This window comes from Heliangelus exortis, chromosome 1 (assembly GCF_036169615.1).
Source record: "Heliangelus exortis chromosome 1, bHelExo1.hap1, whole genome shotgun sequence".
Classification (NCBI taxonomy): domain Eukaryota; kingdom Metazoa; phylum Chordata; class Aves; order Apodiformes; family Trochilidae; genus Heliangelus; species Heliangelus exortis.
In genome coordinates, this window is record NC_092422.1 from 158,659,482 (window position 1) to 158,686,157 (window position 26,676).

The following is a 26,676-nucleotide window of genomic DNA, read 5'->3' on the forward strand; positions in this document are numbered from 1 at the left end:
TTTGCTCTTGGTTTCCATTTCATAAGTACAATAAAGTTAGTGCCAGTAGCTTGTTATTATCTAGCCTGGTTACAATAGTTATGGTCTGGTTTTCCAACCTTGGGAAATATCTGACACAATATTTATTTGCTTAAAGCCAGCCAGCATAACAGGCACCATAGTCAAGATTCTGGTAGCTTTCTAAGTTTTGAGGGTCACGATTTAAGTTATTTTTCCAGTTTCTCTGCCATGTACGTAGCTTTATTAAAAGTAAGAAAAAGGACAATATGCTGTTTTATGATCTTTTTTTACACATTATTTCAGAATGGCAAATTTGGAGCTGTTAGTGTTCTGAACTATTTATAAGAATTAAAAAAAAAAAAATACTGTCATTATCTTCTGTTTCTTGAGCTGGTGGCTTAGCCAGATATACCAGATAAATGGTCATTCCCACAGTAAGATAAAACCAGCAGTTTTTTATTTTTTATTACTTTCATTTCTATACAGTACAGAGTCCCTTGACCAGGTTTGATTTTGGAAGTGACCTGTAGCAAGTGAAGAAAAATGGGGTGGAAACACTAAAGTTTTTGAGAGAACTGCCTCCTGTGTCTATAGGACCCACTGAAGGTCTGTATCTTAATCTCTGAGGTGCTCAAGGATGGCTCAGCTTTTAAGGACCTACGCCCATAAAAACAGCTTTACACTGAAGAGGATCTCTGCAGCCTAAAATCCACATCAACTTGAGCTATCATATAAGCTATTGGTGGAAACATAAACTAAAGCTTTTTTGTACCTATGCTTACCTTTGGAAAAAAAAATCACAAACTCAGGAAGAAATCTTTTATGTAGAATATAAATACAGAAAAGGTCAGAATAAAGAAACTGAAGGTAATGTGCAAATGATAAGTAGTATGGAAATTTGAGTTTAACCATATTATTTCCTAGTCTCTGTAATGCATGGATAAATATGTAGAATCAAATATCCAAAAGTAGTCTGTAGTGTGATATGTGTGCTCATAACTTAATAATTACTATGAAATTCCAAATACACAGTTTGTGTATAAGTAAATAATGATTCAGATAAACCAGTTAAAGGCTTTACACAATTCTTGCTAAAGCAATTGCACTTCACTATTTGAATGGTGGTAGCAGAATTTTGTTTACCATATTATTTTTTTCAAGCAAATTATTATTGCCACACTTCTGCAACCACGAAAAACACTTCCAGAGGCTTTATGTCCCTACTATTTTCAACAGGCTAAAAAAGTAGACACAAACTTAATTTGAATAAATCAATGAAGACACTTTTACAAGTGACAGTCAACACGACTTCTAAAATATTAGGCCTTTCTGCACCACATCGTAGAACAAACACTGTTGATACCTAACTTGAAAACAGGCACTGTGGAAAATGCACTGATTTGAAATCTATAATGCTTCCAGGTTTCTCATTTTGTAATATAAGAGTCCTAGAATATAATACTGAGTACTTTAGGTTGTCAGATTGATGTACAAGTGGTGACTAACTCTGATCTTTAATCTTCATACATAACATGTACACCAGGATCTAATCAACAAAAAAAAGTAAATATTTGTGTTATCTTCAAGAGAAAACATTGCCAGTTGATTTATAAAGTCTATGAGTTCACTTTAAAATTTTTCAGTTTATCAGAATTTCCCAGTAAGACATGGAAGATTCCTTTATACAATTCTTTCCATGGACAGACACCTAAATCCACTAGAATAATTTTGTCTTATGAAGTGGGAACTAGCTTTTCCCTGTACACTGGAAGGTTTTACTCCTAGCATTTGATTACTCCAAAGTAGATACTGAGAGAGGTTGCATAAATTATATATATAATAAGTAAAATATGAAATACAATACTCTGATTGAAAACAGAGACTGAAGCTCAGTTAGAGTAGGCAAGAGCTATATTTCACTGAGACCATCAGAGTTTGAAATTGTGCGGGGTATTTTAAGGATGCTATACCAGCCAACTACAACTGTGCCACAATTCATCAACTAAGATCCACATTTTTTCTTTTTTTCCCCTTCATTTTGTTTCTGATAAGCTCTCTTAGAAGTTTAGCATATATTGTAAAAGCATTGTAAAAAAAATCTGTTACTGTCTTAAGTCTTTTTTCCTTTTATTCTTATGCTCTAATATTTATCAATTAGAAAAAAAATACTTTGAATCCATAAAGCAATATTTTAATTCCAAGTATGGAGACTCTTACAGAAGTTTTTGCAGATTTAGTGGGTCGCTTATTGACATGCATTGGGTTGAAAGTGAAAGACAGTCACTTCCCCTCTTCAGGGCTGGATGCAAAAGGGGAATAAAATACACAGGAAAATGACATTGCTTGACATCTTTCTGGAGATTATAATCTTGAGCAATCCCTTTAAGATGATGCATTCAGACTTCAGCTGTCAAATGTTTCCTTGGGTTTTTCTTCTCTTTTATTTGGTCAAGTTGAAACAGGGCTACCTCACCCAAACCCCTCCACTTCAGGGGTGTTGTAGGGTGCTCTTGCCCCCAGTGGGCTGCCATTCTTTATGTCAATAAAAGTGGCTTTATCTTGGAGGTCACTGTAAACCCAGGTCCTGTAAATACCTGCAGCTGGCTAGGGAGTTGCAATTACTCAGTAGCCCTAAGTCAGGGCCATGTCTTCTTGTAAACTGGTCTAGGGATAAAGGTGCTACGTTAATGTAAGGACGCTGATTTTCAGATCAGTTTTATTTAATAGGAAAGAGCCTTTCATAGTCTGTTGAGTGTGTGGAAAAATAAGACATCCCCCTCCCCCAAAACTATCCTTTCAGGTAAGAGGGGGGAGGCAGAAGGGGGGATAGAAAAATGAGCGCTCTTCTGTGGTGACCGACTTTGTAAATTACCTCCCCGATTACTAAGATGAAAACCATGCCACGGTTACCGCCGCCCGCCCTTCGCTCGCCGCGGGCTGTGGGCACGGTGAGGGGAAGGCGGCTACCGGCAGCGGAACGCCGGCATACCAAGTTTCTTGTCAGGGCGCTGGGGCCGAGGCCGAGGTGCTGCGGTGCGGTCCCTCGGGTTTCCCGGCGGTGTCCCCGGGTCGCTCCCGAGTGCCCATCCCGCCCGCTGCTCCCCCTGCGCCGCCGTTGCCGTTGCCCTCGCACCGCCCGCCGCCCCAGCCCAACGGCCGCTCTCGCGCCGCAGCAGGTGCACGGCGGCGGCGTTGCTGCTGCTCCTCCTGCTCCTCCTGCTCCTCGCTGCCAGCCTGCCCGGGGCTGGGGCTGGGGCTGTACCGGACCGGGTCGCCGGGAACAAGGGCCCGTCCGCCCTCCCTACCCCCGATGAGTGTCTGCCGTGAGTGACACCGATCCAGAGGTGAGTGAAGCGCGGGCAGGGGACAGCCCTAGGCGTTACTGCAATGGTGAGCTCCCCCCAAACGTTCCGCTGTTCGTGAGTGGGGAAGGGAGGGCGATGAGGACGGTTGTGCAAGTAACTGGTGACAAGCGTGAGGAAAACAGTTTTTATTTTTTTGGAACACACACACACACAGAGCTGGGCTGTGAGTGCTTCTTCGCGGCACTGACAGCACCTGCGGGGGGCAGGGGAAGGCTCCTAGCCCCGGCTCAAGCGTCCAGGTGCCGGGGAAAGTGGCACTTCCCAGTTGGCAGCGGAGGGTGGGGAGCGGGGCCGGGGCAGGGAGGGGAGGTGAAGGCAGTGGCAGGTCCCCCCCCGCCCCGGTGCTGGCAGAGGGCAGTGAGAGGTGAACACGGTCGGCTGAGGTTGTGGAAGGTCCGTCGCATCCTGCTTAGAGCTGCCTATGGAGGGGCTTGATAGTGGGCACGGGGTTAAAAGGGATCCCAGAGAGCTTTCCCTGCACCCAACGAACGAAACAAAAAAATAGCCCCCTCCTCCTTTCAACTAAACCTTTCTAAAAACGAGGTCTAGGAGGAAAAGATCTTTTCCCTGGAGAGGTGGAGTGTTGGGCTGAAGAGGGTTCCTGCTGCTCAGCTTCTCATGGTAGGCGAGGGAGACTGTGTCCCCTCTCCCCAGGTGAGGGGCAATAACATGACTGGGTAGAAAGGATCTTTGCTTGGTAGAAGAGGAAAAGATGGTGTAAGATGGGGTACGTGTAGGAGTATAAGTCGACAGTGAGGCAGTGAAGAGGAGGGAAACAAATGTGTGTGGCATCCTTTGGTAGGGAAATTAGTGGTAAGGTCAACAGACCATAATCATTTTTCTCCTCTGGGAGGTTAAGGTGGTTACATACTAGTTGATCAGAAGTAGGACTTTCTTTCTGAACTTTAACTTGGTCAGTTGGGGTGGAGAGACAAAAGGGAGAGGAATTAATTGTAAATGACCTTTAACTTTCACTTTTTTCTTAATCTCTCCCTCTTCAGCCAGCCCTTTGAATTAATAAATCTGAACAGATTTGTAGCTCTCAAATAGCTGCCAGCAGTGTAGGAGTAATTATTTTTTGATTCATTCAATCTTCCTATTTTTAAATTTACTTTATTTTTTTAATGAGTCTTTACTTTGGATTTTAAAGGCTGACTTTAGTCTGTTTTTCCTTCTCAAAGGGTAGGTTCAATAAGGAAAAATACCCATTCAGTTCTGTTAGGCTCAGAAATGGTGTTTCTCCCAAGCTATTGTTAACACCTGTTGCTGAGCTAGCCTGAGTGTAGACACTGTATGCTATTCATCCCCCTCTGTTTGACCGGTTTTTTATGTAGTCATATATAGTGAGGAAATTTATGTAAAGTAGTGGCAACTTAGTAGTTTGTAAAATATCATGGACTTCTCAATATTTGGTCCCTCATGTGGTGTGGGATGCTGTCGAACCTATCTTCCTATGCTTTACAGTAGTAGTAGTGATGTGTATGTTATGTGTATACAGCTTTAAAATGGTTTTGCTTGTTGCCAAACTTTTAGTGACCTTAGATGTGACTCAGAGGAAATCTCAAACTGCTTTGCAGATGTTTTTTCAAGTCTCCTGATCAAACATTCCTAGTTTAGTTAACTAGAATTTTAATTTTCATCTTATCTCCAACTTAATCACAGATAAACATAATTTTGTCTGTGATGCCTTCAATTTGAGTTGACTGTCTCCTGTAACCTGTAAGTTACAGCTGCTTCAACAAAGTACATATTAGCTCTTCTTTCACAAAACACTAGATATGAGACAGCTTTAAGGCCTCCTTTCTACCTGCTGGGAGATAGATCAGCGAAACCTTGCCTCCATGTAGGATATTATGACAAAATGTCTGAATAATAAAATTATGTCGGTGAAGGTGTAGGATGGTGCTTGGGGCTGAGAGACCTGTAATGGTTAAGGGTGTGTAGCTGTGGAATGCCTCCTGGTCCCAGGACAGCTTAGAAGACAGGGCTGCTTGTGAGGAATGTGGGCTTACAGCCTCTGCTACACTGATGTCCACTCTGCAGTAGTTCTGTTTGTGCAGTTATACACTGAAAAGTACAATAATCATGCAGTGTGCTTGAATGTGAAAAGAATAACAAAGAGCATATATCAATGGTGAAATGAACTAGTTTAATAATAAATAGGAGAAAAATTGTAAGGTGGGATTATTTAACAAAAAGTTCATATTCCTAGCTGAATATAATATAAGCACATAGAAACGGGAAGATGGGATGTCATATGTGTTGTGAAAACTAAGTTTTCCAAAAGCTATTGGTGAAGTTTTAAAATTAAATAATCTGAAAGTAACTACTGGTTTTTAGAAAGAAAACCACCCCGCCATTATACTTATGACTAGACTTTTCAGAATTTTCATACTGGAGCTGTGCATGGATGATACTTCCTTTTAAATGCTCTGTTTTAAAGTAGATAAATAAGGTAAAATTCAGAGAACTGTAAATGGTCAGGCTAATGCTCTGATGCCCCATTTATAGAAAAGAACCAAGTCCAGAACCATAGGATGCTGTACACCTTTACCCACTACACAATTAAGAGATCCACTGGAAAATGTCTTCTTTTTTTTTCAGTTAAAAGAATGCATGAGGGGGATGGGATTGTGAGGAAATTGTGTGTGGAACAGTTGGGGATCAAAATGCTAATTCTGGTGAATATATACCTATTGTGAAGGTTATTTTTTTCCCATCTTGAATATTGTGTGGTGTATTTGAGGCTTATCAGAGGCATCATATTCTGCATCAGAAATAAATAGTTGACTTTTTAAAAAAATCATAACTGACACTCCATAACATCATGAAAAATGTTTTGGTGGGCATATAGGAGGAAGAATCTACAGTTATGTATTGACACCTTGATAAATTTGTAGCAGAAAAATAGGACATACAGTATTGCCAGACAGCATAAAACTGCCACTCCCCCCAAAATAGCTTACTACTGCATATACTTTTATTATATTAAGGTAGGGATGTTATAATGAAAAAATGGAAAGGATTACCTCTTATGTAAGTCAACCATGTGAAAAGGGTAAAGGAGGCAGCAGCTAGCACGGGATGTTATTTCATTTCAGTAAGCTAAGCAAATTTTATTGTGGATGGAGACTAAATTTTTTGAAGCTGAATGTTTTTTCTAATCCTGTGACCTGTGTGCCTATAGAGAAATCTTCCAGGAATACCATGTATACCTACTGTGGTGCTTTATCATACCACCTTTGTGATTTTGATGGTTTCTTGGAAACAGTGACGGCTTGAGGTGATACAAAAAGTGTTTTAGTAGAGAAGAAGTTCAGGTAGAACAAAGTAAAAAAGTATGAGATCAAAGTCTTCTGTAATTTTTTAATATCCATGTGATTTCTAGCCCAGAATCACAGTATGCTTCTGTTGTACCTAATTGGAAAGGCTTTTTATAAACCTTGAGAAGTGGCATGGTCTTTGTTTCAGGCATATTTAATTGCATTACTCAACATGGATATTCTTCACTGATGAAGTAGTGAATAGGGTGGATGTTTCCTAAACTTCTTGCTGAACCCTGTTTGGGCTCATCTGCTTTCATGCAATCCCCAAGGAAAAATCTACTACTGTACTAGTCTAATTGCTGGCAGCAGCTCAGTTCCTCAGCGTGGTTGGGGGACAAAAGGCATGAAAATCAGCTGTAATTATCAGCTGCAGGTGTAAATACTCTTTATATTGCCTGGGAGGAACTGAGCTGCTGCCAGCAGTTTAAGGGAGCTGGTAGTTCCATAGCTAATGTAAATAGGTGCAGCTGATAATTATAGCTGCTTCTGACTCCCCTGGAGGAAACGAGCTGCTTCCAGCTGTAAATCAGGGTAATTTGGTTTTATTGTTTTTCTTGTTATTTTTTAATAGCTTAATTTTTTAATTAAGTTTTCCCCTACCTATTTATGAATTCCACCCCTAGAATCTTCCTTGTTACTTCACTGAGAGTTGCACTTGAGGTGTGTGAAACATTGGGCTAGGCCACTTTTTCTGTTAAAAAAAGAACCAAAAAACAAGCCAACTGTAGTCAGATGGCAGCACTACCAGAGTTTCCTTTGTTGCTTGTTACATTATCACACCAAATAACATGCACAAAACAAGTGATGCACAAGTCTGGGTTTTTTTGCTCAGCAGTAAAAGAGTGTATATTGATGAGTCCATGATTACTATCATGAGTTATTTCTCTTAAGGAGAATATCAGTACAGATGAACAAGATTGGAGGATGTGTGATTCTTATTGTAAATCATTCTTAACATCTCCTGATACCTCCAGTAAAATAAACCTTTAATTGTTTATTCAAGACACTTTAGTAAAGTGATGAGGGAAGGGGGAATGCTAAAAATTCTAACTTTAAAATTAAATTTCAAAATGCAAAAAACTGAGCTTGCTTTCATGGCTATTTCTCATTCCTCAGTATCATTTACTGGTGTATTAAAACAGAAGCCTAGGAGAAAAAAAATAACATTGCATGTTGGTTTGCTTTGTAACTAAAGTAATTCACATAGGTACCATGAATTTGAGACCACAGCAAAACAGTAGTCTGACCTGTATTTCCTGGTAGTTGTCCAGCCTATGATAAAAACACAAGCTCTGAGTAGACTAATACAAATGAATGTGTCTTAAAGATCCAAAACTACTGCTTTGCTTGTCTCTTTTTATAGATCATACACATCCTTTTGTTTAGTTCCTAAAGAATATGTCTGTGTATGCATTAGGAATGGAACTGAGTATCTTCAAATGATCGAGGTAAAATCAGACAGGCAAGTGTTGATATTCCTGCTAGGATTTGTTGCTATCTTCCTTTTGAATGTAGTCAAATGGCAGTTTCTGTAGTGGGACAAATGTAACCCTTCATTCACCAGGCTTCTGCTAAAATCTAAGGCATATCCACTCAACATTTTCAGAGAAAAAAGAAGGATCTCCTAATAGAGTTTATATTATTGATAAATTGGTATGGTCAAGCATGCTTTTGGTTACAGCTGTTTGGTTTTAAGGGATTACCAGTTTAACTTGCTGTCACTAGTTGCCTTGTTTTGTTCCATGTTGATTTATTTCTAACTTTGCTGGAAGCTACGACCCTTTCGTTCTGCCAGCTTAACTCTAGGTGTAGCTGCTCCAGCCTGGTTACATCAAAATTGTCTTGGCTAACTTAAATGATTTTAGCAAGACTTTTGAAAAAACCATATACATGTAGTTAGCTTGATGGGTCTTATCATCAAGGCTCAAACAGTGTCTTTTTGCAATAGTTTGATAGCGAATGGTATTTTAATGCACATTCTTAAGCCAGAATCCTGTGATTTTATTTTTTCCTGAAGACCAGGATGTGTTCATTTGTCCCTGCTTTTTTTGTGCAACAAGATTATCCTCAAAGCTGATTTTAAATATGGATAGAAACGTATTGATGTTTTTCATTAGCTAGTTTGGCAAGCATGCTTTGGCTACACATGTGGGTTATTTTAAGCCTGTGTGTGGAAATGGTGACACATTATTATTAGCAAAGCCACTGTATGTGTAGAAACAAGCAACAAATACTGCTTGTTTTCCACACAGTACACTAGAAGAAGTTGTCCTTGCATTCAAGGATTAAATTATGAAAAGTTCTTCTCAACTTTTCAGAATTGTCACCCTGATGAGTTTAAAGTAGTTGCTTTCATTGTATTAAACAATGAAAACAACCTCTGTTAAACAACCATTGGCCCCATCCTTCTCACTGGACATCACTGTTGATAATTTCAGTGTTTTAATTCTTTTAATTTTCTCTGTGTGCCCTTAGAATACACTAAAAAAAAAAAAAAAAAATCATCCTTCCAGTAGGACTGTCATGCCTAGTGATGAATGATTGCTTAACAATATGTACTGACAAAGTTCTGCTGTAATCCAGCACTCAGTTGTTTTATATAACATTTTTCAGTTTCAAGAAGCATGACAGCTAATGGAGGTTATAAAAACACTGGATTTGAATAACGTGTCAAGAGTGAAGGCTGTCCTCTGCTCAGATAAATTGGACAGAAACAGAGTTATCTCTACCCTACTAGTGATACTGGGAAGAAAAATACAAAGAAAGATAAAGTAGGCACATACACTCCATTCACAGGCTCTTTTTTTCACTTTGCAACAAAAGTGTTGAAGTGTTGAAATAGTTCAGAGAAGCTGAGGGTGTGTTGGCTTCTTAGGAATACATTGTGAATAGAGAAATACAGCTTCTATATTTGTGCTGTCATCCTGTAACCTTACAGAAGTGTTAAAATAACTTTAGGATGATGAAATATTAAATAGCACTGTTACTTATTAAATAGCACTTCTGTTGATGTATAAGGAAATTTAGAAATGTATTTCCTTTAACTGGTTTCTACCCACAAGCCATTAGAATAATTAATGAAATAGATACACAAAAATTCCAGGGAGGAGTTGCAGAACCTCTTTCAGGAACATGTCCTGGGCACCAAATCCTGCATCAAAACTTGTACAATAGCTGTATGGTGTAATGGCTGTGTGTAAACTATGAAGTCTGAAGTACAAAACCAGCAAAATGAGAGATACTTTGAGTATGACCTAATAACTGTGGCACATACTTTCATCACAAGCTATATAGAATGCGTTTCTAACAGTGGGCTATACATTTTCTAGATGTCATCTATGGTATGTTTTTTCAGTGTCTGGGAAAGTGAGGGAGAGCTGAGAGAAGTTTTTTTTCTTGAGTGAAAAACATGCTGAAATCCTATACTTTCTCTTTAATTCCAGACACATGATTCTTGTAAGCTGGATTTAATGGCTTTGCCTTTTGAGCTGTGTGCATTGGTCATCCCCCCACATTCACTCCTTTCCCTAGGAATTTTTTTTACATTAGTCCCGATTTTTTGTTTCTGCAGGGGCAATGTTTGCAATGTATTGTACTTCCCTTAAAATAAATGAAGGGAAAATAATATGTCTGTTCTTCCAATTTGAATGGCATCATCTGTTATAAAACCAAATGTTTCACTCTCTCATTTGACCTATGCATTGTTCAGATTTAAATTAATCTTTTTTTTGGCCCAAGATCTGTGCTTTTCATAGAACATTGGATATTGAGAAGACAGAAAGGGGAATAATGTTTTTATATATAAGGGAATATAATAGCTTTCCATGGCTTCTTCTAGAAGGGTTGATGGTTTTATGAGTTTATGAAACATGAAATTAATTTACTTAGTTACTGTTGCTACCTGATCTTCTAATTCTTCAATTTCTGCACTGTCCCATTGCTTGTATGTTGTATTACCTAGAAGAGATGTACTAAGGAATCATCCAGTATATAGGATTGCATTCAGCTCTATTGGTAGGTATATAGTTAAAACGGTGCTTAATTCTTTTTCCACCACTAGGGAGAAATATATAAAGCCCATGGCTAAGTGTATACCACAAAAAGCACAAACATTGAGATGCGTGAATGAAAGAGGCTGAAGCAGTGAAACATGGAAAGAATTGTCCAAATCAGTGTTGAAGGAGGGCTGAGAGTGAGGCAACCAGGTTGTGCAGTACAACTGAATAACTGAATTCTGCAGTTCTCTGTAGGCAGCAGGTGCCAGGACTTGCCGGGTGATGGGCCCGGACGGTGCTCGCCCCGCCTGTGCCCAGTTGGGGCTGGCCCAGGTGCGCATGCCCGGGTTCGGCAGGGTGTGGTTCCTGAGCAGGTCCCAGAGCCAGGCGGATCGAAGTTAGCTCACTGATACTAACCCGAACCAACACGAGCTCCATTGACTCTGCTCGCGAACCGAGCTCGCGCCCACGGCGAGATTCATTTCACGCAACAGTTCTCTGTGCCTGTAGTGATTGGTCGTGCTGTCTGAGAGAGATGATGTGCAATAGTGGAGACTTGGTTTGTATGTTGTAAGGTGTAATCTGTATTTCCCCTTCAGTTGTGGATTTACTATGACATTTTTGGCACTCTGTTTTCAGTTTGGGCAAACCCTGTTTCTCTTTCACCCTTCTCTGTAGCTGTTATTTACATTGTGATGCTTGTTTTTAGTCTGTATTACCGTGTTTATTGATAACACTAACCACTTGCTCCTTGTAGTTTGTCTAAATTTGGGATGTGTGTAAGCACAATAAGGAAAAGAGCACAGTAAGGAAAAACAGCGAGTGGAAGAGAGGGAGAACACTACAAACAAGGTCAAAACACTGAATACCTTGTAGGGTGTGGGATCTGGAGGAGGATTTGTAGGCAGAAAGAAGCAATATATTTCTTATGAAGAAAAGAGAGCTACATGGATGGAATGAAAGTCTGAGATACTGGACAAACTAACAGTATTCGTGGGTGAAGAGGGCTGGAATAGATATTCCATTATATGGATGGTTTAAAAACTGTGGAATATCATTAACTGGAACCAGCTATTCTAAAACTATTTGGATGCCATGCTTGAAACTACTTTGAGAGGTGCCATTTTCTCATTATGTCACAAAACAGAATTAGTTACTTGCGAATCCCCCTTCATACTCAGCTGCAAGTTTATGAACCCACAGGTCTGCTTCTTGGGACAAGAAAAGCAGTTTATTAAAAGGTTATGGCTATGGAGCCATTGTGGTTATCCATTTTTAATTATACATAATGCATGTTAAACTGAGTAGATGATAGTACTTGTTGGAACTGTATGTGCTAACTTCTGTAGCACAGCCAAGTAAATCTCATCATATAAGGAGTCCTTTTGAGATTAATCAGTACTGTCTTGTAGAACAAGATTACACTCTTGAAAAAACCTCCAACTGATGCATTGCAACTGTACAAAATAGCATAAAACTGTTGACTACATGTGAAAAACATCCTAAAACTGCATGTTGCTGTAGCTAACTAGCAGAATTAATGCTCTAATCTGAATTTCATAGTAGGCTTTCTTCACAATATCAGTTGCTGTTTTTCAGTTGTTACTGTGGAGAGAACTGCTGATTTGTAAGTTCAAATAGGGGAGAAAGAAAAAGAAAAATATTTATACTCTGTATTTATTTTTCATATAAAAAGAAATTGTGTACAACAAAGGGCTTCTGATGAATTTAGTTCTTAAGTTAATTTTAGGAATCAGTGTCTTGAAAGTATTCTCCAAGACAGAAAATCAATCTCTATATATATGAAATTAATTACATACAGAATGTCTAGCATATAAGGGGAGCTTACTTCATTAAAAATGTAAAAAAAATAGAAAACCATTACTTTAAAAAGTCATTAAAAAGTTGTTAAATTTAACATGGGCTGCTTCTTATTCAGCATTCAGTCTTTCTGTATTTATGTAAAAAGGTTGAAAAAAAATAGTTTTTAGATGCAGACTTTCTAAACACTGATTTTTGTCAAGTCTAAAGCAATTTGCTTGGTTCTAAGTTATTTTATTCATTTTGCTACAATGCAGTTTGAGGAAGCACTTCAGTTATCAGACAGTGCTTTTCAGGGATTTATCATTTTTTCCATAAACACGTACCTGTGGTTGTTGATTGGTACTGTGGTCTCTGGTTTCTGTCTAGGAGCACTTGTTTCCTGATGAAATAGTGAAAAGTAGGCTTTTAAAAATCACACAGAAAATCTTTGCAGGTTGAAAGACCTTACTTTCAGATTTTCTTAGTTTTAAAAGTGGAGAGATGAATCAGTATGAGCATTTCTTTAATTTAATATAGACGATTTTTAATTGGCAAGGAATTAAATCTTAATGAGGTTCTGGTGCACTTCTTTTAAACAGGAGGGTATGAAATAATTGTCCAAATTCCATTACAGCCAGCTTGAGCAAATTGCAGGATTATGGAAAGCACAGCTCAGGAATCACCCAACTCTCATGTAAGCAGGGTGAAGGAGGTGATTCTCCCCCCCTGCTCTGCTGGTGAGACACAGGAACATGTTGCCAAGGGAGGTGGTGCAAGACCCATCCCTGGAATTTTTTTAAGGCCAGGCTGGATGGGGCTCTGATCAACCTGATCTAGTGGGAGGTGTCCCTGCCCATGGCAGGGGAGTTGGAACTAGATGATCTTAAAGGTCCATTCCAAGCCTGAAAATTCTATGATTCTAAGCATCACCCAGAGCAGGACCAGTTTCCCTAGTAAGTTTATTAATATCTGTCTTGAAACATCAGTGATAAAAAGTCTAAGATCTCTCTGGCAATTAATGCCAGTGTTTGATTGTCTTTACAGTTAAAAGTATTAAGCCAGTGTATCAATGAAAGCACTTTTCCTGCAGCTTTTCATCGGTTCACAGAAGGACCATGCAGTGAGATGCAGCCAGTTGTGAGGGGAAGATAGGGTGGTCCTGTATTCCGAAATCATTATATTCTGAGTTCTCATTGAGCTCCCTTTGAGCAGGAAGGCAAATGACTGATGCTGCAGGTTCACAAATAAAAAGCAGATTTAGCTCTCAGCAAGGTCAGAATAGACTGTGATCATGTGATCGGTATTTTTCCTGCAAATTCTACTTAATGGAAAGGTAAAACCGTGGAAAAAAGGATGGTTTACTTCTCTAAAACCTAAATCTACATGCTAAAATGTACCAATGCTGTGGAATTCTGAAGGGGTTGCCTGCATGGAAATGGCCAAAAAAGAGGTCTCACCAGACAAGGATTCTCCTCAAAGAGAATGACAACTTAAAACTGAAAAACCGGAAACTTCAGGTTTTGATTATAAAAATAAGTTTACTTGTTCTAGGGTCCTGGTTTTCTAGCTGGATTAAATCTTGGGAAAGCATCCAAACCCAGGCACTTTTTGTGAAAAGAATAAAGCTTTATTGAAAACCTGTTTCACTGCTGAGGAACAGCTTCCATGGAAAAATTTTGACTAGTTCTATCTCAAACATAAAAAAATAGAATCTTATTCATATTTATTCCTGAGGCATTCAGAGTAAGGCTTTTGATCTTTCTGAAATAATCAATATATATAACTTGAGAGCAGTCAGTGTAATAGATTTCCTGAATAGAATCCAAATATCTGTATGTTAATCTTGGATCTGCTGGATAACACAGGGTGTATTTAATAATAAAGCCTGCCAATTTTCTCTCTGCTCATCCCCTCTCGGCAGATTACCAGATTTATGTTTGATTTCTTGGATCTTTTTGTTAACTTTTTCCTGCCAAAGAATTTGCTCTGACTGAACTCACTGGAAAGAAGAAAAAAGCTGAAGAATGAGTTTCATGCTCCTCTTTGTTGTTCTGGTATTCTCTGCTTAAGGCAGTAACCACTGTGCACTGTTGCTTTACTTGTACTGAACACTGACTATTCTGGAGAGGGGTGCAGAGAGACCTGGTATGGATGACATGGGACATCAAGCTGTAGCAGGCTCCACCTGCAGCAATACTTTTTTCCAGTCCCCTTTTCTTAGTTAATTTAGTTGTGGTGATAATAATTTTGTCCAAAGAGAATGTGTTAATCACACTCTTTTAGGTAAAGGGTAAGACACCTCAGTGAAAGATGGTGCAACAAATTACAGTACAAGCATTAGAGCCAGAAATAAGTGTGCTAGCCTGTTCTAGGCTTCCAAACACAGATGGTATTTTGCATATACTTGCAAAAAAACTTTTTTTGTTCAAAGGTTTGTTGAGATGAATAACACCTTGCAGGAGATCTGCTAATGGGCTGGAAAAAGCAAGTGAGATTTCATGCACATCAGCTTCTCTTCGGGTCCGAAATAAAAGCCTGAAATGTTACCCTGTCCCACTTATATGTATTTGCCTAATAAGGGTTGTAACCAATCTCTGCAAATTTGTCTGTCCTCTCTTCTTAGATCACAGTGGTTACAGTGACACTGTTGCTGCAGTGTCTGCAGTGTGTCTCTCCAACTCCACTTGCATTGAAATTCTATGGGAGGTTTCCCCCTGCTCCCCCTTCTTTTCTTTGGTGAATGGAAACGTTTTCTTGTAAACTTAAAAACAGCAACAACAACAAAACAGACAAAAGAGAGCTTTTGAGACCATCCTCAGGCCTGTATACTTTGCAGTCTTCCAAAGGGGCATTGCCAGCTGGGAATTTCTCCTTTGTGTTGTCTTTAAAGCAGCGTCTTCTTTAGCAGGCTCCAGGTGGGAAGCAAAAGGATGATTTGTGTCACTGCCTGCTTTTCCAGTGCCCAAAGTAGAGCTTGCCTGTCTGTCTTTCCTGTTATAAATAGGAATGGATGAATATGTTTTGCCTAATTTCAAATCCACTTAAAGTTCATGGGTTTGAAATTAAAAACAGAACTCAAATCCTATATGGTTTGTGTTCTGTTAGGAGCTGGCCTTTTGCCCAGTACATGTCTATTCATTTAACTTTTATCCCTGGAATCAAATACATATCAGTCTGCTATTCTAGGTAATTTGTATTTCTTTATATGCTCTTCCTTAATTTTTAAGTGTCTCTTTCACTGGGATGAATTTATGATTGTTAGAAAGTTACTAGCATAGGTATTTGCTCTCTTATGAGCATGAAACTTTTGCTTTGCTTCTTGATTTTATTTTTTACTGTTACGATGTTCACAATGTATGCCTTCTGGCCTATTGCTCCGTACACTAAGTTAGTAAACAAAGGATCAAATCCACTCTACATGAAGACTGTATTTTAGATGCTACATGCTTTGAATTTGGACTCAAAACATTGCCCTGTAGTGAAGATTTTTTTTGTCTACTATGATAAATGTTCCGGACTGAGAAATTAAGTAATCCCAGAAGCTGTACAGGACACCAAGGAACAGAATTTTTCCAAGTGGAAACGTGTGATTCCTTTTTTTTTTTTTTTCTCTTAAGCCTCTCTTGTCTGTAGTGCATGCTGGCTTTCACTCAGTGAAACCTTTATGCAGAATATTAAAAAAGCCTGAAAATTGCCCAGAAGTCATCTATGGTGTTATATTTTATAGTTAACTTGCTGAATTTTTTTTTTCAATATTTGCACCTATTAAAAAATGAAACTGGTAGTTTGTATGTATATAAAAATAACACATATATATTATTATTGTGGCATATTGTAGTTATGTGTCAGCAGGCATTTTTAAGAGGTACTGCATTGATTTATTGAATTATATTGAGGCTTTCCTTTGGTGAGCAGGAATGTGTTTATTTTTCAGTATTTTATATTGTGAAGTTATTATGGGAACCTGCTGTGATCATAATGGTTCACTTAAATATAATCTCTTTGATGAAGATGGTGGCTGAATCCGATGCAGTTTTAAAAGTTTAATTGTTTTTTACAGGCATCTGATATAAAGCCTATAAATAGCTCTTGGTCAGTCACTTCTGATACTATGTAGAATAGAGATTATTTGAATTGTAGTGTGAATTTTATGGTACATACATTTTCTCTGAGTGCAGAACATAGGACATTTTTAACATCAATGCTTTTGATTATGAACTTCAAATATGTTTTCAGTGTACATTCTGTAATATTGGTGCTTGAATAAATAAGCTTGCTATAACTTACTGAAATTTTTCATTGCCCAGCACATACTTGTAAATACACTTTTTTAAAAAAAATGGTCTGTTAATTATGAATATGTTTTTGTGATATTTTTCTAGGTTTAAGAAAATCAACTGTAATACTGTTAACTTTTTACAAAATATTGGGTAAGGTGTTTATTGTTGATACCATTCCCTATTTTTTTTTAAAGGAATCATAATGCACTATTTTATTTCATTCTGAGAAGATAATGAAAGACAATTCCACTTTTCTTTTTAAAAAGAAAATAAATAAATTAGAAAGGGTGCTGTTACTTTTACAGAATTGATAATGTCAGCATTAACTGTTTCATCTGAACACTTTTAAAAATAATTTGAGCAAAACTTTTGTCAATTCTGTATACAATTGCTTAAGCAATATTTTTACTGCTACAGCAGCATCAAAGTACGTGAAATTTTGAACAGCAGAAATGGTCAATATTCAAATGTTCATTAAGATTTCCGCTGGGATTTTCAGTGGCTGTGTTACAGGTGAAAAGTAAACAATTGGAGATAATTTTACCATCTAATCTTAACAAAGAAATGGTGGTGGGAGAGGCAACTTAAAAAAAATGTTAGTATGTTGGTATGGGATTGATAGTTTTCTGCTTTAGCTGTAGCTGTTACTAATGCCCCCCCCCCCCCTTCCCCACCTCCTTTTTTTTTGTTTTGTTTTGTTTTCCTTCCCACTGGGTGATGTTTTGCATAAGGTCTGTAATCACAAATTCCACCTTAAATTATAGAGAATATTTAGGTTGAGTGCTAAGAGTTTTAGGCATCTGTAGCACAAAAGACAGACTATTTTATCCCCTCCCATCCACCCCCTGCAATGTTTCAGAATTTCATCATGGTTTTTCTAAGGCCTTTGGATCAAAATTTGGATCTAGTTCCTGAGTTTAAACAGGAGATCTCTAATAAGAGCTGTTCTTCACTAAAGTGCCAGCTGTTTTGTATGGCAGTCTGTCCAACCAATTCTAGTCAGTAGATGTTATAAATCATGTTGTCCTTTGCCAGTTTTACCCCCTTCTCAAGAAAGAAGCTGCCAGTCTGAATCTTAAAAGATCCACTCTGAAGAGCAGAAAACTTAGAGTAGCCTGAGAAAGTGCTGCTTTTTTTCTCTTTTATGGGTGATTGAGGAGATCAGCAAAAGAATCTTTAAGGATAGGGAGAATGCAGAGCCACTGCTGAACTTAGAGGCTTTCAACAGCCACACTTTATTTCAAACATGGCTCTTTTGCAAGTTTGAGATGATGATATCAAACTGGGATGAAGTTCATCTCTTTTAAAATTACAATTAAACAAGCAATTTCAATCACAAGTTTTGTGTCACCCTGGCTATAATCTACCCATTCACTTTACAAAATAAAGGAGGCAGCTGATTAAATTTAGCCAGCATGGTTTTTTGCCTGCTGTCTAGACAATTGGCTTCGTTCCCATTTCTCTGGTCTTAGCTTGCTTTCTTGGTTGTAGGCCTACTAGGCCACTTAACCATTCTGCTGTCATTTGAGCAGTAAGTTCATGAGATTGCTGGAGTATGTAGGGATGAGCTTTTTTAAAATTTTAGATCTTTAACAGAGAAGGTGGTGGCAGTAAGTAAGCACACAGAAGGTTGAATGGGATCCCCTAGAGTGAAAATCTATCAGTTCTAGAATCAGCTGTCACTCTGCATTGTGCTCCTAGGGTTTAGATGAGCCCTTTCACCTTATATTCCTGCAAAAGTGGGATATGTATTGTTATATCATCTCTTTCTAACTAGGTTTTCTATGTATGCTAGAAACATAGCATACATAGAAAACAAAGAGAAACAAAGAGAAAATCCCAGAAAACAAATAAAAAAATAACCCCCTCCCTCACCCGCCCAACAACAAATGCAAACCACAAATAGACCTCACTTTGAGCACCTGTCTCTAGGTTCTTTGGATGTGATTGTCCATTGCATTTACAGTTTCTTAGGAACTGTAAAGTCTTTCCTTGTTAGAGTATTGCAGCAGTATTCCCTGATCTGTAAAAGCGTGTATCCCACAGACTTACTGGGTTTATACTGTCCTGAAGGGTCAGGCTGTTCTGGATCTACTGACTATCATTATTTCCTGAGTATGATTTCCAGGTTAGAGCTGAGGAGTAATGTATTTAGCCAGGAGCTAAACTAGAGTTTAATTTTGAGTAATGTTTAGGATGTAAGCTGACAACAACTTAACAGAAAAAGTGCTTGAAAATTCGGAATGTTCCTATATGCAGTCTAACAAAATGGGGTTAGCATTATGTTTGGAGTCAATTGAATGCAAAGCCTTTGAGATTTGCCTCAAAACAGAATATCTTTTTCAGTACAGCACCAAAGCATTCAAGCTTTACTTGCACCCAGCCAACCTGAAAAGCAGGAAAAGCAGGTGTGCATTTGCTTGCAGAAGGCTGTGTTGATGCACATCTAACATCTCAGAACTCTGGTAGCCACAGCAGTGTCAGTAGTGGTACTATTTTGTTCATTTTCATTACATACTACTAGAACTTGGCTACAGTTAAAGGAAGTTACAGTCCAGCCAGGAAGCAGGACTTCCTTAGTCAAATGGATCCACGAGAGACCTGAAATTGAATTTTCATGAAATATTATGATGATTCAGATCAAGCAGAGCTTTCTGTCCTGCTTATCCGTAATCAAAAGCCTTTGGGAACCTAGGCATCCTAGTGGGTAACTTTTTACCAGCTATATTATATGTTCAGCTTCCATAGTTTGTTTTATTTGTTTGTTGTTGTTTTGGTTTGGTTTTTTTCCTTTTAGAAGTCCACATTAGTCTAAGATGCTGTAAGATCTTGGCCCTTGTGTCTTAATGTGGTTTTTAACTGGACACCAGCAAGATTCATCCCTCATGCAAATACTTGTATAGTAACCATCCAAATAGACAATGTATCATTAACCTTTTTAAATCACAGAGATTTGTCAAATATTCTGTAGCAGCTAATTTTTTTCATCCCTTCTGGGCCTATTTACCTGATTGTATGCACAGTGTGTGAAGCTTCTTTTGTTTCACCTTGTTTTATTCACATGATCAGCACTAGGCTGGGCAGATGCTGTCTGTTCTGGATTTAGATTTACTATACCTGCTACATTTTCTTTTCTCAACCCACAACATGAAATGTCAGAGTCAAGAAACTTTTCTCAATTTTTTTTTCTCTTTACCTCTTTTTTTTTTTTTTTTTTCTGTTGTGCTCCTTCCAATCCATCTGGATGATCTGTGTTTTCACTAGCTCGGACTATTGTGCCATTTTGCCTCACCTGTTTCAAAGTGAATTCATGCTGCAGCTCCTCCGAAAATAATGTGTTTAATTTCTCAGTGATTTGATGGGCTTTTCTGTGTTTTTCCATAGATACACAGATTTCAAATGTTTGGGCTCACCAATACTTTCTGAAAATACTTCATGCTTTCCCCAAAAGTCTACCTTTTTCCTTCAATAAGCATCTTAATTTGTTTTAATGCAAGCATTAGTTATTTTTTATTTTCCTTTTTCTGAAAGAGAGTTAATATTTTCCAGGTGCGTGCTGCTCTTCTTACATAAAGGAGATAGCTATTTTGCTTTTTTGCTTTTTTTTTTTTTTTTTTTTTTTTTTGTTACTGACTTGGACATGTGCTTTTGCAGAGGTAGTTCTTTGACTCTTGTTAATAATTAAAAAGCACTGTGTAGCTTCTGGATAATTTCTGCAATTTCTGCAAATTATATAGGTTCAATTTCATATGATGGAAAGGAAACACTGAATAGTTAGCTTCTAATTCCAAACAAGGATTAATGCAGTGAGGAAGACAATATCCTCTTTAAAATCTATTTTTGTCTTTCCCTCCACTTTTGCTGTACAGTTTCCAGACCTTCCCCCAGACCCATCCTGCCTGGCTTCCTGTTGCAAATGTGAGGAAACATTTGCACATATCCTCACGGAGAAGCTTTACTTAATTGTTGATCATTGCACATCTTTTTTGTAGCATTATTTGTAGTTAGACCCTCTTGAAGCAACAACAAAAAAATAAAAAGTCAGTTTTCCTGCAACAAAATGAGAGTTTTAAATTAATTGGGACTTACTTGGCTCAGAGACTAGCACAGGCTTCCTGCCAATACATATAATGTTTAAAACTGTGTATCATGAGAGAGGAGGAAAAATGGCTGCTCTTGAACCAAATTTCATATTGTGTTGTGTGAGAGATTCCACATGTTGTTATTTTATACAAATGTTTTCTCCCAAGAAGCAGAACAAAGTATGATATTCAAAAGAACATAACAATGAAACATATGGATTAAAAAAAACAACTGTCAGCTTAAATGAGCAAGATCATTCTTTAGCTCGCCTCCAGTGGGTCTGAGATGTTTGTAGGCTGTTTTAAAATATGAGTTCATTTTAGGACAAAGAGAGTTTTCTGTTTTTTACGTTTTCCTGTGTAAATCATTGAGGGGAGGGAGAGAAAAAAGGGTGGAATTATGCTCTGGACTCTGATGCTTTTGCATTTTTGGCATTATGCCTTCTTACTGTTTTATTGTCTATTTTGGCTGAACTTGAAGTTCCAACCGTGCTCCATGCCAAAAAGAAAAAAAAAAAAAAGTTGGGTCCTTTAAGGATACTGAAAAATGAAGCCAGTTTTTGAATCCGCCACGTCCTGTAAGCAAATAAAAATGAATCTCTATGGAGCTCAGACGTTACTTCCTGTTCTCCTTTGGATTCCAAGCAGGAATGGAGCAATTTTTCTTTGCATCCAAAAAAGAAGGGGGGGAGGGAGGAGAGGGGGGGAGGGAGGAGAGGGGGGAGTGTGAAATACTCAAAGCTTCAAAGCAACAGAGAAGTCTTCGAGAGGCTTCTATGCAGCTAATTTTTAAAATATCTGTAAAATGTTTTACACCTTAATTAATATATATCTGTACTTGGAAAATGTGCAGCAATTCCTCTTCCCCCTTCCCCCTCCCATGAGGCATTCGTCTTTTTTAAGAGAGTGGACATATTAAAAAGATAATTTGTGTTGTATATTTCCCTTTGCTACTGGTTTTGTAACCAGTACTTACTCAGCTTGCAAATGGTTTGGTATTGATCTCATACACTAATGTCTTAAGGCATGTGAAAGTGATCAAGAAGATTCTGCTTGAGGTTTCCCCAGGAGACCAAAATGAGAGGAGTAGCAGGGGTGGAGAGGGAGGGAGGGAGGGCGAGAGAGAGAGAAAAGAGAGATGCTCTTTCCAGACAACCACCTAACTATGATTTTTGTACAGTAATTTTTATACTGTAATAACTGGTTCTTTCAGTAAAGATTTCAGTTTTTAGGTGCTGCTGCTTTCCTAACTTTTGAATGAATGAATAAAATCTTCTGACACAGAAGATAAACTGCTAACACAAAGTAGACTTCTGGATTTTTGCCACTGTAAAACTAGGAGTAACTGTAACCCAAGCAGACTAGCCAAGCTTGAAATTCACTGTGGACAAATGTTCTTTGTGCATAATTCTAGAGGAAACTATTTTTGGTAGTGAATGAATATATGTAATCATTAACACATGACAGGACTGCTGTAAAGGCAAAAGGCTGAAGCACGAATGTTTCCAGTGCCCAAGAGGTGCTTTGCATTTTATTTAATAAACTGTCTGGTACCTGCTATTACTTTTACTTTTTTGTTTTCTTTTCTCTTAAGTTTACATTACTAAAGCAACTTTAAAATAAATTTTAGAAGAAAATACTTAATTTCTTTCCTTCAAAAGAGGCAAAAGGATGTAGCTCAAAATGTCAGTTATTCTGCTGTAAAGAAATAGGGGAAAGAACACAAAGAATAATCTATTGAGATTCCTGAAAGTCATTCTACTGGCAGTTTTCAGTGTGTGTAGTTACTTGTGCTTGTCTGGGTAAAATAAATTATGTGTGAGGCACTTGGATATCTGGACAATAGAAGTTCCTATTAATGTTTTAACAGAGAGTTAAATCTTAGGGACCCCATCATGTTTCTTGCCAATGTTTCAAGACTTTACTCAATTCCTTATCTCAGTGTACAAAGGGACACAGCATTGTAGACCTGATTACAGTAGTTTTCTGAGCGTATCTTTTAGCACCACTTTCTCTGTTATCTCACTAAGTTTTTGGCCTGAGTTTCAAGGAAGATTTAGAAGTGATGGCAAAAACCAGGTAACTAAACTGATGCCCAAAAGATTGCTAAGATGGCATAGAAAGCAATCTGCTGTATGCAACTGGAGGCTAGCCCCACTTGTTGGCCAGTGGAAGAATGTTGTAGGTAACCTAACTGCTTTCCTTTTTCTGTTGAACAGACAATTGGCTAAAAGCTTTGTTCTATACCTGTAATATGGCTTGTAGGCTATTTACTGTATTTGCAATAGGATGGTAGGTAATGCACCATGGCATGGATTAAACATTTAAGTATGTGCTATTTCTATGGAGAAGTAGAAGACTCCCCTTCTGGTCCTAAGTCAAATTGTCAGTAACCTGGGTGAGATCCCAAGTTTCATGGGAGTCAGTGGGGATTTTATCTTCATAAAATGGATGGTCTGCATACCTTGATTGATGGCCCGTGCCTGAGTTCCTTTATCTCTGACAGGGAATAAGGAAGTTAATAACTTTCTAATGGATATAGACTGTGTTTTTTGGGGGGGCTTTTTAAGGCTGAAGGCAGAAGGGTTATACAAACAGTAACCAGTGGGAGTAAGATTTACTTCTAGGTGGACTACTAAATATGAGCATTACATCTGGAAACATTTACTGGATCAGACCATATCTGGGGTTGTGAGTCAACCAAGGAGCATAATGGGAAACAAAGAAAGTGGCACTATTAACTCAGAATATTATTTTTTTTTAGAAAATAACTACTTCTGAATTTCACTCATGCAGGTTAATATTTACAATTTTTGTGTAAAAGTCATGATTTCTATGGTGGGGTTGGTGTAACTACATCTTCTCCTACAAAGCTCATTTTAGTTGTTCTCTTGTCTGAGATTTGTCTTTAAACTTCAGAGACATTTTGGCCAATGATTCTTGATAGCTTTCAGAAATGCATAAAGACAGAGTTACATGTGCCTCCATGAATCAAAGAAATTTTGTGGTATTTTTCTCTCTTATTTTATAACTCAAGTTTTCAGACTACAAATTGCAGTGCTGTTGTATTAGACTGCTGGCATAGTTTTGTAATGACAGAGAAAAGTATCTGTAAAGCAAATTGTACCCCAAACTTCTATTTTAACCTGTTTTCCTAAGGAGGTGAAAATTACCCAATGGTGCCATGCCTGTCTTTTCTGTCCCTGTTAATAACCTCTGAAATGATGACCATTTTTAACAGAGAGGTGGCTACTTTAATACTGTGTTTTCACACAAGGTCTGCTTGATATATACTGTGGCCTTGTGCAGCCCTGAAGCATCAGAATTTGAAATACTCAATACTTTTCTGCCATTGAGAAAGCCACTATGCATTTGCAGCCTTACCAATTGATTACCCCAATGTTACAGCTACAACACAGAACAGTGCCTGCCCAGTAGATAGGCAAGACAAAATTAATTTGTGATGGTGTTAAGTAAAGGAATTTTTTGAAGGATTTAGGGAATATTTTACAGGGGCAATGAGAGGCATGGTACATCACTGAAACTGAAATTGTTTGAAAACTATCCACATACTTTAGTTAGGCCAACTTATATTAAAAGTTTGGAGAAAGGAAGTGTAGGAATAAAGGAAAGAGCTTTCATTGTTATCCTCATGATGGGTAAGCTCTGACACCAAGAAAATCTTTCTCATAGATATATATTCTCTCTCCCGGACATTCTTTGGTGTCTGCAAAAGGCTTCATTCATGCTGTAGCCTTGCTATGTATTGCTCAAAAAAGCCCACCTGCAAACCCATGTAGAAATGGAGTGCCTTCAGCTAAGGTACTAATAAGCTTTTTTTTTTGTCTGTTTTCTAGATCTGTAGCATACACATTGCTTAAAATACATTTGTGCCAAGTTCCATTCCAGATCACATGCTTATGGCCAGGTTTCATAATCTGTGCTGTTAAGGGAACAGATTTTACTGGAATTTCTTAAATTCACACCACCCGAAAGGCACAGATTTTGTAAGGGTATTACTGAGAAATACTAATTTAAAAATGCAAATTCTGCTTTCTTGAAAACATAGTTTATTCTCGACATTACCTAAAATTATTTTCACTTTTATATCCTGCTACACATCAGCTGCCTGATTTTTAAATTCTTTATATTAGGCATACCAGCAAACAATAGCAAAAAAAAAAATGGTTTTGATGACAGCTTAACACCAATGATTGCTCTGTCCTTGTTTGTGATTACAGAACTGATTCTATTCTAACCCCTGCTGTTAATTTCTCTCATCTCTTCCCCCAGATTTCATATTTTAACCTGAAGTTTTAAAATAATACTGAAAGTCATCATAGCCTCATAGAAAAGATAAAGTTGAATTGGAATGAGCCTTCATTCTAAGGAGTGTCACTTGTCTCTTGCAGAACAAGGTACATCTGATGTGTCACAAGGTGCATCCCTACATGGGCCTAACTCTGTCACAACAGTCCTCTCCCAAAGAGATTTGATGTTGTCCTGCTCACATGTCCATTGAGGTGATTAAATCCCATTTTGCAGAGTGAGAGTTTGTGTAATTGTAGTGCTGTTGTGGGGTGTTGTGTCTGAAGAGAAGGAAAAAACAATCAGTAAGCTAAAGGTAAAGGAGAAAATTTTACAGAATCCAGGGACAGCCCTAAATAACTGAAGCAGACCCTGTGGAAAAAGATACTTTGAAATATATGTTGGAAGAACTGTGTGCTTTGGCCCTACTGAGGATGGATGTTTGATGGCAAGCTGAGGGAAAGCCAAGAATGCTTTTGAGTTGAGCATGCAGAAAGTCTGGTGATTTATGACTTCAGCTATGCTTTACACCTTTCAACAAAAAGATCATATTTCATTATTGGTGTCACCAGTGCAAACTCCCAGCTTCCAATTAAAGAGGTACATTATTTAACCAAACCAGTCCAGCAGCAGCCAAACACCCTGCTCATTTGTACTGCTGACTGTGATTCAGATCTAAAGAGATAAAATCTGTACTTAAAATAATCTAAATCTTCTACAGAATAAAAGTTTGATGCAATCCAAGAAACAAGCATTGCATAAGACCATTGGGCTTTGCTTAGACCTAACAGAGCAAGTGATTGGATTTCCAGTCCTCACAGTTGCAGACATCTGAATACTCAGCTATTTCCATTTGCATCTCTTGGGTGTAAAGGGACTGTAGTAGCATTGGAACAGCGTTGGTACATGGAGAGCTTATGCAGTGAATTTAGCAAGCATATTGTTTTCTGTGTTTTATGTATTAGTAGGGACATTGTATTTCATATTCTTTCTGTGCTAGACTTTCTGATTCTAAACAAACTCGATTTATATTTCTAATAATGTTGTGCAGTTCAGATTTTACTTAAGACTTGTCCTATACACTTTTCCTTCTGCTACATACCTACGAAAGCAATAGGCAGTGGTTTACTGGAATTTTGATTGCATTAGACAGCTGGTTCACCATGGCAGATGTTCCACTGAGCCAGAAATTGAGGGAAGGAAAACTTATTTATTTAGAGGCTACAGTCAATGGTACAAGCTTCTGTGGAGAAATATTTCAAAATACAGGACAAAGTGGACTAACAGAAGATGCATCAGTCTACCATGGTTAAAGAAAATTGCACCAATCTCTCTGAAGGAATTTCAGTTTGGGTTCCTGCTCCAGGAGCAATATGTATAAACTGACCACCATTGGCACAATGGAAGTTTGATTCCATCCTGAAGCCCTGAATGTTCCTTATTTTACAGAGGTATTAAAGTAATAAATGCAATCTGTTAATAACGACTCATCTTCCTTACATTGAATTCTTATATTT

General features: G+C 38.0%; 1 long non-coding RNA gene across 7 annotated transcripts in view; it reads left to right on the top strand.

The window, feature by feature from the left end:
* The first annotated feature begins 3,213 nt into the window (after positions 1 to 3,213).
* The window catches only part of LOC139791272 (uncharacterized), a 294,536-nt gene continuing 271,073 nt past the window's right edge, over positions 3,214 to 26,676 (top strand). For all 7 annotated transcript variants that reach the window (XR_011723849.1, XR_011723853.1, XR_011723852.1 and 4 more), the window contains exon 1: positions 3,214 to 3,344. This is a non-coding gene — a long non-coding RNA (uncharacterized lncRNA). The remainder of the gene's footprint in view (positions 3,345 to 26,676) is intronic.